This window comes from Bubalus kerabau, chromosome 5 (assembly GCF_029407905.1).
Source record: "Bubalus kerabau isolate K-KA32 ecotype Philippines breed swamp buffalo chromosome 5, PCC_UOA_SB_1v2, whole genome shotgun sequence".
Classification (NCBI taxonomy): domain Eukaryota; kingdom Metazoa; phylum Chordata; class Mammalia; order Artiodactyla; family Bovidae; genus Bubalus; species Bubalus kerabau.
Window position 1 is genome coordinate 125,956,956 of NC_073628.1, and position 15,823 is coordinate 125,972,778.

The 15,823-nt window shown below is 45.2% G+C and overlaps 1 long non-coding RNA gene across 4 annotated transcripts; it reads left to right on the forward strand.

Moving 5' to 3' along the window:
• Nucleotides 1-216: 216 nt before the first annotated feature.
• Nucleotides 217-3,167, forward strand: LOC129654081 (uncharacterized). Of its 4 annotated transcripts, XR_008715386.1 has the most exons (4): nt 217-460; nt 579-778; nt 2,763-2,828; nt 2,908-3,167. It is a non-coding gene; the product is annotated as an uncharacterized LOC129654081 (long non-coding RNA). The 4 variants fall into 4 exon arrangements; XR_008715388.1 differs by having other exon boundaries at nt 217-864; XR_008715387.1 differs by having other exon boundaries at nt 217-864; nt 2,992-3,167.
• The last annotated feature ends 12,656 nt before the right edge of the window (nt 3,168-15,823 follow it).

Below are 15,823 nucleotides of genomic sequence, written 5' to 3' on the forward strand. Positions count from 1 at the left end.
TGTCCTCACACCCCGCTCCACGCCTCTTCACCCCGCCCTCCTGCCCACGCACCGGCAGGTAGACCCGGGGCAGCCAGGTAAACCCCGGGCGTGTCCTAACAACCCATAGAACACCGCGAGAGCAGGAGGAAGGGCGTTTGCAAATTTGCATGAAAGTTATTTGAGCGTCTCTACATATCTTTTCTAGATGCTCGTCCACTGCCCTCGAGTAAACACCACCCTTATAAAGCGAAACAAGGAGATGGGGGAGAACACGTGAAGGCTACCCGACTAGTTTTTTTTCCCCTTTGTGAAATGCCTACAGAAATCTTTAACCGGTTTACATTTTAAACTAGGAATCCATTAATACATCCAAGCCAGATGTGTGGAGGTTTATGTCCTGTCGTTAAGAGGAAATTCAGCTTGGAGCGTAGGTAAACAAACAGCCAGACCAGCCTCCGCAACACAATACCACAGAAGGGTAATTAAGCCAGAGAAGTCCACAACCCCTGGTCGGTTTATTTTTTATTACCATGGTACCTCCCGCTTCTCTCCTTAACCTGCTTCATTCTAATCATTCTTGGTTCTGAATACCCAAGTCACACCTGGGTAGAAACGCTGTCAGCTGTTCGCGGAAGTCTGAGCGTCGCCCTCCCACGGAAACTTGAAAAGCGATAAGAATCTTGACAGAGAAGTCAGTCCACCCCCTAGTCAATGAAGCTCTTATCCAAGGAAAACAAAAACGACTGCTGCGTGCCTCCCTGCCCCCAGCCCCCAGGAGGACTGTGAAACCTGCCAGGTCGGAGAGAGACAGCGGGGAAAGAGCCAGGGAAGGGGACAGCCCCAGGGTGTGTGCCCCGGTGGGGTGATCGATTCCTGAGTTCGGTGCGTCCTCAGTTTACCCTGACTTTTGAACCCCAACCCGTGTATCATCTAAGGGAGGGGCAGGAGAGGATTCCCAGACCACAGGGCTTCTCTGCACAAGGCAAAGAATGTCTGTCCCCTCCCTGAGAAGGAAGCCTTGGTAGAGTTATTTCAGGGGTTAATCCTCAATGAAAGAGGGTTAAGCAGAGACTTGAATACTGCTGAGGTTTTACGCTGGAAAAAACGCCTGGGAAATCCACATTCAGAACCAGCCCCAGTATGTTTTGCTGAGTGAGATAAGAATTGGAAGCTTCATGTTGGGGCAAGTGCAAAAGGAAAGGGAAAAAGTTAAAAGGGGAGGGGATGGAACTAGGCAGCTAAAAACAGCCCACTGTGGCAACCGAATCTAAACATCAAAACATTTGTAGGGAGCCAAAAGGGGGGGGGGGTAAAGTTCAAGATATATTTAAAGGTTTTAGCCCTTCCTCTTAGTCCAGGGAATAGTCCCTTCCCACTCCTTCCCCCACCCTCTATTATTCTTCTTCAAACCTCCAGATTATATCTGCTCGCAGCTCTAGAGAGCCAAGTGAAACGCCAGGGAAAGAGCACTTGGAGCCCGTTCCTTCTGGCCCAGCCCACTTCTGCACCTCAGGAAGGGAATTCTGTTCTTCTCTCTTCTGCTTTCCAAAACCCACACTTTCTATCAAGTGGATTTGCATGGGGAATTACTAATATGAGTCTTCTCCCTCCGGAAACACGAGGAGGCATCATATCATGGGCTCTGAAATGTGGCAGGTGGCGCTTTGATTCGGGATTCAGCCCATTATCTTGTGACACTTCTTCAGCTGTGTCATCTTGGATAAGTCATTTCACTCTCTGCCTAAGTTTCCTCAGCTGAAGAACGGCCCTCATAATGGCATCTAACACATAAGGATTCCCTGAAGATGGGGCACACAGCCAGTCTTCAGTAGGGGAATCATTAATTACCAATCAAGGGAGGCATTCTGGGGAAACCCCTGAGTCCCAGAGCCCATTCTGTGTGTGTGCTCAGTCACTTCAGTCGTGTCCGAGTCTTTGCGGCCCCGTGGGCTGCAGCCCACCAGGCCCCTCTGTCCATGGGATTCTGCAGGTAAGAGTACTGGAGTGGGTGGCCATGCCCTGCTCCAGGGGAACTTCCCGACCCAGGGATCGAACCCAGGTCTCAACATTGCAGGCAGATTCTTTTACCATCTGAGCTACCAGGGAAGCTCAAGAATTCTGGAGAGGGTAGCCTATGCTATGCCTTCTCCATGGTATCTTCCCAACCCAGGAATTGAACTGGGGTCTCCTGCCTTGCAGGCAGATTCTTTACCAGTTGAGCTACTAGGGAAGCCCTTCTGTCTGCCTAGTCAGTGGCAGAATTGTTGATGAAGTTGAGCTACATCCAGGAAATGACCATCATCAGGGGAGCGGGGATAGGACACCACAAAGAAAACAGTGAGAGCAATCCCCACTTTCCATCCACACATTTTCCTTCCTTTCTCCTCCTTCTCCTTCTCTCTCTTAACATTTCCAAGGAGTATTTCCAAAGAGTTTTACCCATGAACTTGGTGCCTTGCTAGGTAGGAGGGGCTGTGAGAGGAGTACCCAAGGCAGAGATTGCATCTTTGGGGACCTTCTGGTGTGTAGTCCAGCTTCTGTGCCATAGACACCCACTTTGGACCACAGGACCAAAGCCTAGGTAGCAGCTTTTTGCACCTAAGAGTGGGGATCCTGGAGCCCCAGGACACCTGAGTCCCCGAAGTCAAGGGATTATCAGGACTCAGGAGACCTGGGACCCAGTCGAAGTTTCCCCTCCAGCCAATGGCGTAACTTAGTGCAAGCCATAAATGCTTCTTCCATGTTCCGGTCTGTAAAATTTATTTCATATTAATTATCAGCTGAAGGAGGAAATGGCAACCTGCTCCAGTATTCTGCCTGGAGAATCCCATGGACAGAGGAGCCTGGTGAGTTACAGTCTATGGGGTAGCACAGAGTCAGACATGACTGAAGCGACTTAACACACACTCATTGACTCTTTAATAGTGACTCCCTCCAAACTGTTTCGAGAAGTAGTGAGATACAGCTTCTCCGGTGACACAGTGGTAAAGAATCCGCTTGCCAATGCAGGAGACATGAGTTTGACCCCTGGGCTAGGAAGATCCCACGTGCGGCAGGACAGCTGAGCCCATGTGCTGCAGCTACTGAAGCCCTGATGCTCTAGAGCCTGTGCTTCGCAATCACAGAAGACATCGAAACGAGAAGCCCTTGCACCTCAACTAGAGAACAGCCCCTCTTGCCACCACTAGAGAAAAGCCTGCACAGCAGTGAAGACCCAGCACAGCCAAAAGTAAATAAATAAATATTTTACAAAAGAAGCAGTGAGATAATAGCTGTGAAAGTCATTTGAAAATAATTTTAAAAATCGTACTTTTAAAGATTCCTTTGGAGGATTTAGTATAATTTTTTTTAATCATTATGAAAATTTGGGAAATGAGCAACAGAAAAAGATTACCCATCATCTCAGCATTATTAGCATTTTGGTGTGTTTCCCTCTGGTCTTCTTTCTCATGCCTATGATTTTTAAAAACAGAATTGTGATTGGGATTGCAAGCAATGTTGAAATTTGCTCTTTTGCTTATTACTCTGAATTGAATATGGTCTTCATTACCATAATTATTTCTTTTCAAAAGTGTTCATTTTATTGTGAAATGTAGCACACATACAGATGATTACAGAACATGTGTACTCATTTTAATAGTAAAACTTCAAGGACCTATCATTTGAGTAAAGAAGTAGCCCACCAGATCAAGTCCTTGAAGCCCCATGGCACCATTCCTGATTACGCCTGCCTCTCTCTACCTCCCAGAGGTCACTCCTGTCTTGTTACCATAATGCTAACTCTTGTTACCATGATTTTTAATGGCCGGTGGTGGTGATATGATTTATTTAGTCATTCCCCTACCTTTAGCAGAGTGCTGCTAGAGTGCTGTACACATTTAGCAGTAGATTTAAATCTTTATTAGGGGGAGAGGTGTCAGATTCCATCACTATCCAGGTGGCTTGCACGAAGTTAGAGAAGGGTCTTCATTTCTATCTTCAAGAGCTACACAGGGCGTAGTGGAAGATGGAAGGATCCCGAATGATCGTGATTACCAGTGCGTTTTTCGTGGTTCTTAAGCATGCAAACAAAAAACTCCTGCAGGAACTTTTCCCATGAAGCATCTCCTTTAATCTTTCCACTCACTACTTTGGGCTTCCCAGGTGGTACTTGTGGTAAAGAACCCAGCTGCCAATGCAGGAGATGTAAGAGACGCAGGTTCAATCCCTGGGTCGGGAAGATCCCCTGAAGGATGGCATGGCAACCCACTCCAGTATTCTTGCCTGGAGAATCCCATGGACAGAGGAGTCTGGCAGGCTATGTTCCATGGGGTCGTAAAGAGTCAGACACGACTGAAACGACTTGACATGCACACACGCTCACTTCTTTGCCAGCCTCCTTTATTTTCTGTGTATCCACCTTAAAATAGACAATCGGGTCTGTGGCACGGGTGAGTGGCACAGAGGCAGAACAGCTGGAGCAACTGTGCCTTCCGGGCAATTGCTCCCTATGGCACAGATCACACCTCAGCTCCGGTGTAAAATCTATGCCAGCTCGGCAGCATGGGAAACATGGGTGATGCCAGGTAGGCGGCCACTGGAGCAGGTCCCTGGAGTCTGGTGACACTGATTTTCCAAACTACAAAACAGCAGCGCCAAGAAGACTGGACATCATCGGCTTGCATCAAACTGGCGTGAACTTATTCGTGGCTTCACTTTTGGGCACCAGAGCCAGGCAGTAGATAGAGGGCATCTTGCTGGAGGGCATCTGTCTTAATTAATATGTGCCTTAAATATTCTTTTATATGAAACAAATGTGGGTATGTTGAATTTAAATATGTCACAGAGGAATTTTTAAGGAAAGGAAAAAGACATCAAATACATTTTGGGCTTGGAATAGGTTACCAAAAATTAAACTCCTAGGACCCTGGGGGGGATTTGTTCCCTCTCTTCAGTTCAGTTCAGTTCAGTTCAGTCACTCAGTCGTGTCCGACTCTTTGAGACCGCATGAATCGCAGCACGTCAGGTCCCCCTGTCCATCACCAACCCCCAGAGTTTACTCAAATTCATCTCCATCGAGTCGGTGATGCCATCCAGCCATCTCATCCTCTGTCATCCCCTTCTCCTCCTGCCCCCAATCCCTCCCAGTGTCAGAGTCTTTTCCAATGAGTCAACTCTTCACATGAGGTGGCAAAAGTATTGGAGTTTCAGCTTTAGCATCAGTCCTTCCAATGAACACCCAGGACTGATCTCCTTTAGGATGGACTGGTTGGATCTCCTTGCAGTCCAAGGGACTCTCAAGAGTCTTCTCCAACACCACAGTTCAAAAGCATCAATTCTTCGGCGCTCAGCCTTCTTCACAGTTCAACTCTCACACATGACCACAGGAAAAACCATAGCCTTGACTAGACGGACCTTTGTTGGCAAAATAATGTCTCTGCTTTTGAATATGCTATCTAGGTTGGTCATAACTTTCCTTCCAAGGAGTAAGTGTCTTTTAATTTCATGGCTGCAGTCACCATCTGCAGTGATTTTGAAGCCCCCCAAAATAAAATCAGCCACTGTTTCTACTGTTTCCCCATCTATTTCCCATGAAATGATGGGACCAGATGCCATGATCTTCGTTTTCTGAATGTTGAGCTTTAAGCCAACTTTTTCACTCTCCTCTTTCACTTTCATCAAGAGGCTTTTTAGTTCCTCTTCACTTTCTGTCATAAGAGTGGTGTCATCTGCATATCTGCTGCTGCTGCTAAGTTGCTTCAGTCATGTCAGACTCTGTGCACCCCCATAGATGGCAGCCCACAAGGGTCCCAAGTCTCTGGGATTCTCCGGGCAAGAACACTGGAGTGGGTTGCCATTTCCTTCTCCAATGCATGAAAGTGAAAATTGAAAGGGAAGTCGCTCAGTCGTGTCCGACTCTTAGCTACCCCATGGACTGCAGCCTACCAGGCTCCTCTGTCCATGGGATTTTCCAGGCAAGAGTACTGGAGTGGGTTGCCATTGCCTTCTCCCATCTGCATATCTGAGGTTATTGATATTTCTCCCAGCAATCTTGATTCCAGCTTGTGCTTCTTCCAGCCCAGTGTTTCTCATGATGTACTCTGCATAGAAGTTAAATAAGCAGGGTAACAATATACAGCGTTGACGGACTCCTTTTCATATTTGGAACCAGACTGTTGTTCCATGTCCACTTCTAACTGTTGCTTCCTGACCTGAAGGAAGGTTTCTCAAGAGGCAGGTCAGGTGGTCTGGTATTCCCATCTCTTGAAGAATTTTCCACAGTTATTGTGATCCACACAGTCAAAGGCTTTGGCATAGTCAATAAAGCAGAAATAGATGTTTTTCTGGAACTCTCTTGCTTTTTCCATGATCCAGCGGATGTTGGCAATTTGATCTCCAGTTCCTCTGCCTTTTCTATAACCAGCTTGAACATCTGGAAGTTCACGGTTCATGTACTGCTGAAGCCTGGCTTGGAGAATTTTAAGCATTACTAGCGTGTGAGATGAGTGCAATTGTGCAGTAGTTTGAGCATTCTTTGTGGTCCACTGGAGAAGGGAATGGCAAACCACTTCAGTACACTTGCCTTGAGAACCGCATGAACAGTATGAAAAGTTCCCTCTCTTAAGTGCCCTTAAATATAAAGTAATATGAGCAAAGGCTGTTGTGTAGCACTCACAGTGTTCCAGACTTTGGGCTAAGCCCTTTATATGTAGTTAGTGACTGTCATCCTCATAACAGCCCTACTAGGTAATTACTGTGGACATCTCTGTTTTGTAGATGAGGAAACTGAAGCAGAGAGAAGGTAAATAATTGACAGAGGTTGCACAGCTATTGAGTGGTAGAACAGGATTTGAGCTCAAGTAGGCTGGCTCCCAAGTGGGCTTCCCTTGTGGCTCAGCTGGTAAAGAATCTGCCTGCAATGTGGGAGACCTGGGTTCGATCCCTGGGTTGGGAAGATCCCCTGGAGAAGGGAAAGGCTCCTCACTCCAGTATTCTGGTGTGGAGAATTCAGTGGACTGTATAATCCATGGGTCGCAAAGAGTCGGACATGACTGAGCGACTTTCACCTAACTTAGGCTGGCTCCCAAGTCGGGGTGCTTGACTGTGACGCCAACTGCCTCTCAGCAAATGCTCACAGGAACACTCGGGGAGCTCTGACAAGGTTCAGTGTCCCGACTGGATGCGGTGGGATGTTGGACTCACAGAGGAAAAGTGGCTCTTGTACAAACCATAAATTGTTTTTATTTTATTGAAATACAGTTGATTTACGGTGTTTGAATATCTGCTGTTGTGATCCAGTTATGTATATTCTTTTTCATATTCTTTTCCATTAGGGTTTATCACGGGACACTGAATGTAGTTCCCTGTGCTACACGGTGAAGTGAAAGTGAAAGTCCCTCAGTCGTGTCTGACTCTGCGACCCCATGGACTTTACAGTCCACGGGATTCTCCAGGCCAGAGCACTGGAGTTGGGAGTTGTTCCCTTCTCCAGGGGATCTTCCCAACCCAGGGATCGAACCTTGGTCTCCCACACTGCAGGCAGATTCTTTTACCAGCTGAGCCACCATACAGTGGGACCTTGTTTATCCACCCTATATATGATAGCTTGACTTTGCTCATCCCAAATGCCTCATCCTTCCCCGTTGCCCTTGGCAACCACAAGCCCATTCTCTGTGTCTGTGAGTCTGTTTCTGTTCCATAGACATGTTCATTTGTGTCGTATTTTAGATTCCACATATAAGTGATATCACATGGCATTTGTCTTTCTCTGAATTATTTCACTTAGTGTGCAGAATCATAAATTCGTACATTGACAGGAAGCTTAACAGAAGACTTCTGAGCTACCTGCTTGCCCTTTGCCCCAGAAGATGCTCCATTTGCTAAGATGGGGTCAAGGTAAAGAACAGAGGGATGGGCAACCTTTTGGGGGCATCCTGACTGACCATGTGCAACATCCCCAGAGCTGAAAGGTGAGTGGCAGAGGGGTGGGAGGCAGGAATGGTGGAGAGAACCTTGGACCTGCACTGTTTTCCTCCCCTTGCCTTCCTCTTGAAGCCTATACATCATAAAGAACCCTGATACATCAGAAATGTCTAGAGCCCGATGAAAAACGCCATCTGTCAGGTTGACTTACTAACTGATTTTTAAAAGATAAAAAAATCAATGGGAGGCTAGGTCATATTTAGCGATTACTATATACTGAGCACACACTACACGCCAGACACAATGGTAAGCACTTTAAAAAATATCCAGTATCTTATTTTCATCCTTGTACTAACCCCGTGAGGCAGGTATTATTATTTCAGCTTTATCGATGAGGAAACCAAAGCTCAGAAAGGTTGAATCTTAGGCACTTGACTCAAACACGGGTCTAATTCCCTTCAAAACTTCTATTAAGTTCCACTACCCCCCAAATCTTAGAGAGTTTTAAAATGTGCTCATTTTCCTTTAGCCTTGCCTCTCTTGTTGAAAAGCCTCCCCCCCCCCCCCCCACCCACCCAAGTCTTGTTGAATGCCTGGAACATTCTAGTGTTGACCTTACCATACTCCTAAAGTCTCAGAAGTCTCCCATGTGACAAATTCCAAATCCCTGTGCCCTCGTGATACTATCCTGTCTGCCAAATTTGCAATTATTCCATAATTTGCTTTAACCACAAACATAAGCCCGGCTATTGACTGAGTAAACTGAGTAGGGCTTTTCAGACTTTTGTTCAGTTTCCCAAAATATGATGAACTGAAATCATCTGATGATGAACTTGTACTTGAAACTGGAGTGGCTGAGGGTGGAGTGAGTCATTCCGGTGAGTTGTATACCTACCAGTCAATCCTTCAGATTCTGTGCTATTGCCAGATCATGTGCTTGGCAGTATGTTTAGACATCTTGGGATTACAAGGGCAATGCCAGAGTATCCTTTGCCCTTGAAGAGTTTAAAATCTTGTTTAGGTGGCAAATGAAGATGCCTGAAACTGTATCCAGCACATAGCGGTTGTTTATTTCAGCAGACGTTTAATGGATACTTAACGATGTGCTGGGTGGTATGATGAGAGCTGCAGATACACAGTGCTGCTGCCCTCCGTGGAAGATGCTCACAGCTCACGGAGAGACAGACTTTGACAACAGGTAAAGCTGATGTCATAAGGGCTAAAGTGGGGCAGGAAAGCTCTGCCTGGGAGAGCTGGCAGAGGCTGATAGACAAAGTGACTTTTGAGCTCAAATGTTGAAGCTGAGCATTTTCTGGACAGGGGAGGAGGGGAGCATTCCAGGCATAGAGAGAAGCAGAGGCAGAGGCAGCGGGTGCCAGGGAGTCAGAGACTGCGCCCTGCTCACCTGTCTATTCATCTCCAGCTCCTTGCACTGTTGCAGACACGGTCTTGGCACACAGTAGATGTGCATGCCATGAGTGAGAACTCAGAATTGTGAAAGCCCACAGCAGGTCTGGAGAATGGTGAAGCAGCTGTTGAGCAGGCATGTGTGCGGAGGGGAAGGGGATTGGGAGCTAGTGCGGAGGGGGGAACAGACTGTGACCAGCCTTGAATGTTGTAATAATCAGTTCGGATTGTGTCCCAGGACAAAGAGGGAGAGGTGGGTCGCAGGGTTTTTCGGCAGTGGATGGACATGGCAAATGCTGTTTAGGAAAACTGCTGGTACAGGACTCAGGGGGGACTGGATGGGAGAGGAGGCTGCAGGCGGAGGCATCAGAAAGCCGCAACTGGTCAGGATGGAAGGCCAGACGAACCGAGGAGATGGTGGTACCCACTCTTGTGTGTTGTTCATCCAAAATAAATATTATCCACGAACCATAATGCTCTTATGTGGACTGAAAGTGGAGTCACTGCTTGTCTCCTCTTTCCACTGCAAAGTTGAAGTTCCTTCATTCATGTGGAACTTATCCCATCTGGAGGGCTGTCCTTCACTTGCATGTGTCCGACTCTTTGTGACCCCGTGGACTACATGTAGCTGCCAGGCTCCTCTGTCCAGGGGATTCTCCAGGCAAAAATACTGGAGGGAGTTGCCATTTCCTTCTCTAGGGGATCTTCCCCACCCAGGGACTGAACCCAGGTCTCTTACCTCACTTATATAAATATAGTGGTATAAATTCTGAATTTTTTAAACTGTTCTTCAATTCCCTGATTTTAAGCTCTATGTTTACAGTCAATGACGATGATGATGACCACGATGAGGATGTGACACTTTAAAAGCCCCTTTTCTCTTAATGTCATTTTCTGTTGACCAAGAAGTCTACAGAAGAGATATCTACCTGGTTGCATAAAAGTTAATCATCAAGGAAGCCTCATGTTATCTCTGCCAGCCTGGGACACACCCCCTGCCCAGACAGATTATCTCTTTCCCTCAATTTCTAGCTCATAATCTTGGCCTCCGTTTTCTGATCTGAAAAGTTGCCACATAAGATTACTGTGGGCAATAAATTCATTGACTTATTCATCAAATATTTCTTAAATGCCTGCTTCATACCATATATTGTTCAAGGTGCTAGGAAGACAAGAAAGAACAAGGCAGACAAAGGCACCACATTTGGCACTTAGCAGATACCTGAACATTGATTTATCTTCTTACATTTAATTTAAATTAAAATCTGGTGTGGAAACTCAAAAGGATTCTCAATTCAGAAGAACCAATGTTGTCTCCGTCACACTTTTTTTAAAAAGAATTAGGCAACAAAATACTGACCTTTACCAGCTCATTGTCTATGTGCTGGAAGGAAGCCAACACCTTTTTTTCCCCTTTCATTTTGGCCTCGAAAGGGGAGAGGCTGGGCGAATGGGGACCATGTACTTTCACTCTTCCATAGAAAGCTTTAGTTTTAATTTTCACATTCCCCACAGCGCACCTCTGCTTTGGCTCTGCTACATGTCCTGACATGTAGAACTAAGGGAAACACGAAATGAAAATGAAACAGTGTTCTACCTGAGTCACTGTCTGTGTTTCTCCTTTATCACCAAAGCAATGCACTCCCACACAATTGAGACTGGTTCTATTTAGATTTAAAAACGTCATCTTTGTAATTAAAGCACACTATTATTGCTATAAAGTAAACAATTGGAAAACACGTTCTTAGAAACATCTCTCTGATTCATAAATACTTGAATCATGAAGTCACAGAGGTGGAATGCTAACCTTGCTAACACGCTGTTGATAAGGATCAGTAGATTGCTAATATTACACAGTGAAAAGTTAGCTTTAGTCTGGAGCAGAAGAAAAAGGTGAAAAATTGGGCAGTTATTTTGTAAGGATCATTTGGAATAATATAAGTTTTAAAAATACGTTTTCTCTGAGGTTGCAATTCACTTGGCTTGTATCTATTAATTCATTTAAGGAATACTTATTGAGTGCCAACCTCCTGACTTGCCATTCCAGGTCCTTCTCGGCCCCTCTTTCCAGCTCAGCTGGGGTCACTCCCACCAGCACTATCCGTCCCAACCACTTGAGGGGCTAGCAGTTTCAGCTTTTCACTGAGCCTTTCACATCACTATGCTGTTGCCTATGCTGACCCTTCTGCCTGGAATTTCCTCCTTTTCCCCACAACCCAGCCCTCTCTGCCTGGAAAATTGCTATTGTGTTTTATCTTTCAAAATCCAGTTCCAAAGTCACTTTCTCATGTATGCATTTTTAGTCCCAACCAGGATGAGCTATGAATTTGTAATGTAAATGAAAGCATGAATCTCCTTGTTCAAAAATGATTAAGAATTTCAAACTGTGACAGCGGAGCTTTAAACGTGGGACCTTTAAAGAGTGGGATGGCAGATCACATATTCACGGAGCCAGCCCTGGTAACATTTATTCTGTGTTCCCATAATTCTTAGTCGATATTGTTGTTTCTTGGCCATTCAACATCCATCCACCCCAATTTAGGTTTCCCAGTTTTCCTCTGGGAAAGCCACGCCCCTTGCCAGGGACCACGGTGATTGGTCCAGGAACCGGCTCAGGACCCCAATCAGAGCTAAGGAGCTGTTGGGAACGGTTGACTGAGGCAACTCACTCCCTTTCCTGCCAGACTTGAATGTGTCAGTGACGGGCGTGGGGGACTGCTGTGAGCCAGAGGTTGCTGGGGTTGTCACATGGAGCAGGAGATAGAGAATGTGAGAGGCTCTGCAGCTAGGTGGGCCTCCAGTCACAGGTACCGAGCACTTTTCAGTTATCTGAGCCAGTAAATTCCTCCTTTTTGCGTAAGCTATTTGGAACTGGGTTTTCTGACACCTGCAAACAAGAATCCCAGGGAAACACATCTATTTGGTTCTTATACATTTTTGTATGTATTCCCTCACTGTTTATGAGTTCCTTGGGAGCAAGAAGCTCGTTTGTTTCATCTTACCATCCCTGGATGCTTGGGATAGTATTGAAATATCCTTTTAACTTGAAAACAAATAGAACGATTGTGATAGTGGATGGAGAAACCACAGTTGGTTACCTCATCTTTATTACTCTGATTTTTGTTGTGAAATCTAAGTGAAGTGAAAGTTGCTTGGTCATGTCCGACTCTTTTCGACTCCATGGACCATACAGTCCAAGGAATTCTCCAGGCCAGAATACTGGAGTGGGTAGCCATTCCCTTGTCTGGGGATCTTCCCAACCCAGGGATCGAACTCAGGTCTCCTGCATTGCAGGCCAATTCTTCACCAGCTGAGCCACAAGGGAAGCCCAAGAGTACTGGAGTGGGTAGCCTATCCCTTCTCCAGGGGTCTTCCCGACCCAGAAATTGAACCGGGGTCTCCTGCACTGCAGGCAGATTCTTTACCAGCTGAGCTATCAGGGAAGCCTATGTCTGTGGTGCTGCCGTACTTCCACTTAGTTTAGTGCATGCCGAGTCCAGATGACCCAGTGATAAGTTGATGGGTTAATTCTGCTCACAGATGCCGACAACACTGTCTTCTCTCTCCTCAGGTGGGGGCCTGTGAAGGACCTGCACCCATTAGCCCCTGTGTGTCCCATACAACCCTGGGAAGGGATCTGGGCAGGGAGAGTTATCTCTGTTGTACAGACAAGAAGTTGAAGGAAGAGTCTGGGCAATTTTGTCAAAATCTAGAGCATTGCTGTCCAATACGATAGCCGCCTGCTGCAGGTGGCTATTGACCACTAATTCAAATAAAGATGTGCTGAAAGTGTAAAATGCACACTGGGTTTTGAGGACTTAGGACCAAAAAAAAAAAGAATGTAGAACACCACATTAATTTTTATGTTAATTGCACATCAAAATGATACTTTAAATACATTGAGTGAAATAAGATGCATTGTTGAAATGAATGTCACTCATGTAATTTTACTTTTATTAATGTGGCTACTAAAAAATTAAAAATCATCTATGCGGCTCACATCCATGGTTCTTATTTTATTTCTTTTGGATAGCTGATCTAGAGCTAGCATCCTGGCTCCTGCTCTGTTTCTATCTATAGACTCAAGCTCTCCTCTTCCTCTGGCCACCCTCATCTGAGGCTAATCTGCCCCACTGTCTCTGCTCTGCCTTCTCCCTCCTTGGTCTTCCATCCTTCCTCCCTAATGAGACAGAATGTGTAAGAGGCAGACTGACTTTTAAGCCTAATGCTTGTTGCTTTCTACTAATTTTTAAGGGCACAGAATAAGCACTACATCAACTTTGAAAAGTTATCAAGGTTTGTTTGGGTTTTTTTTTAGTTTAAGAATATTCTCTGGATATTTACTTTGAAAAAATAACTTATGAGTTCCTTGGGAGCAAGAAGCTCGTTTGTTTCATCTTACCATCCCTGGATGCTTGGGATAGTATTGAAATATCCTTTCAACTTGAAAACAAATAGAACGATTGTGATAGTGGATGGAGAAACCAGTCAGACTTAAAAGAAAAATAACAAATGCAAGCTGGGAAGTTACAATAAAACATATTCTAATCCTTGCCATTCTTTCCTTAAATTCGTGAAGCATGTAGATGCTTCATGTACCTGGGATGGGTCTTAGCCCGGGGCATCATTTCCCCAGCTCCCGTCTGCAAGGTCTGCTGGCCACCTGCTCTTCAGTGCCACTGAGCCCTAAACTAGAGGAAACAGAATTCAACTCCGGAAAGAGGGCTAGAATAGACAGAAGGAACATTTACTCTCCTGAGAGCTTAGCCATTAGAACAGGCTATCAAGACGGTTGGGAGAGGACTTCTTTCAGGTAGGTCTGTGTGGCTTTGAGTGGGTACCCGTTTGTAGACAACTCAAGGACTAACAGGAAATAGAGAGCTGCTTGGGTGTAATCGGAGAGCTCAAGAGTTCCAGGAGTGGCTATTCGGTATCATAGAGTGAGCAGGACTATGGGGAGCTTTCAGAATCTACGGAACAAGTAAACGACAGCTCTAGGCTGAGCCTGGTGACTAAAACCACATACTTGGAGAGACATAAATACGCATGCTTAAGATCACTTACAGACACTTGAGAACATTAACTTTTTTGAGAGGGAATCACTAATTTTTAAATGCCATATTATCAATGAGTGGGTCAGGCTGGCAGCACCTGAACCCACTGATCTTAGGGGTATCCCTAGAAGTGGGACTGACAGACACCATGGACCTCTTGCTGTGATGTACTAGGAAGCAAATACCACATCAAGGGAACTGAACAGGAATCTAATAATACCCTAGATCTGACCACTGGTTTTCAGGATAGGGGACACAGGAAATGATTAAATGATGCTATGAGGATGCAATCGGCAAAATTCAGAATGGAGGAAATTCTATGAGTCAAATGACCTTGTTTCTTCAACAAATAAATAGCATGAAAAAAAAAAAAAACAAAGGAGGAATTATCATAGATTAAAAGAGACTGAAAAGACTTACCAGCAACACATTGACTTTTGACACCTGATTCAAACTGTAAATAACAGTTCAAGCGATAACTTTGGAACCAGGAACATAGCACAGCCTAGCTCAACAGATGACTGTTAAAATCAGTGTTCATTTTGTTAGGTATGTTGTGATTATTATTTTAAAAGTCCTCATCAGTCTGAAAAAGTAATGACATTCTGATATGCGTTACAGCTTGGATGAACCCTGAAAACATTATGCTAAGTGAAATGAGCCAGACACAAAAGGATGAATATTGTTTGACTTCAATCATATGAGCTGTGTAGAATGGGTAAATTCACAGGGATAAAAAGTAGAACAGAAGTTACCAGCGGCTCTGGAGAAGGGAGACTGAGCTGTTGTTTAATGGATGTGAAATTTCAGTGTAGGATGATAGTGTTCTGCAGATGGATGGTGGTGATGTTTCCACAGCAATGTGAATGCCAGTGGATTGTGTGCTTAAAATGGATAAAATGGCAAAGTTATGTTTGTGTACTTTACCACATTTTTTAAAAAGTACTTATTTATTAAAGATATATACCCTGAGGGATTTCCTTAGTGGTCTAATGTTTAAGACCCAGTGCTTCTGCTGCAGGGGGTGTGGGTTCGATCCCTGGTCAGGGAACCAAGATCCCACATGCCATGTAGCATGGCTAAAAGATTAAAAAAAAAAAAAAGATATACCCTGAGATACTCATGATTTGCTTTAAGATGCTCCTACTCTCCCTTCCCCTCCCCCATTAAAAACATGTGGAAGGACAGATAAATAAAACTGGCAAAATATTAATCATTGTTAAGGCTGGGTAATGGGATGTATGAGGATCTGTAAGTACATGTTTGAAAAAAATCCCACCATTAAAATTTTTTAAAAATGTCTAGCTCTCAAGAGTAAAAGCATACAGTGCAAATCTGTCAGCAAATGTAACTGGGCCCAGCTTGATTGGAAAGGCCCCGCCATGGACTGGGAGCAGGGCTGTGGAGACCCTCTTCTGCCGAACCTCCTGTGATGCTCCATAGGCCATCAGTGTCTAAGGAATGCTGGCTTTTCCAAG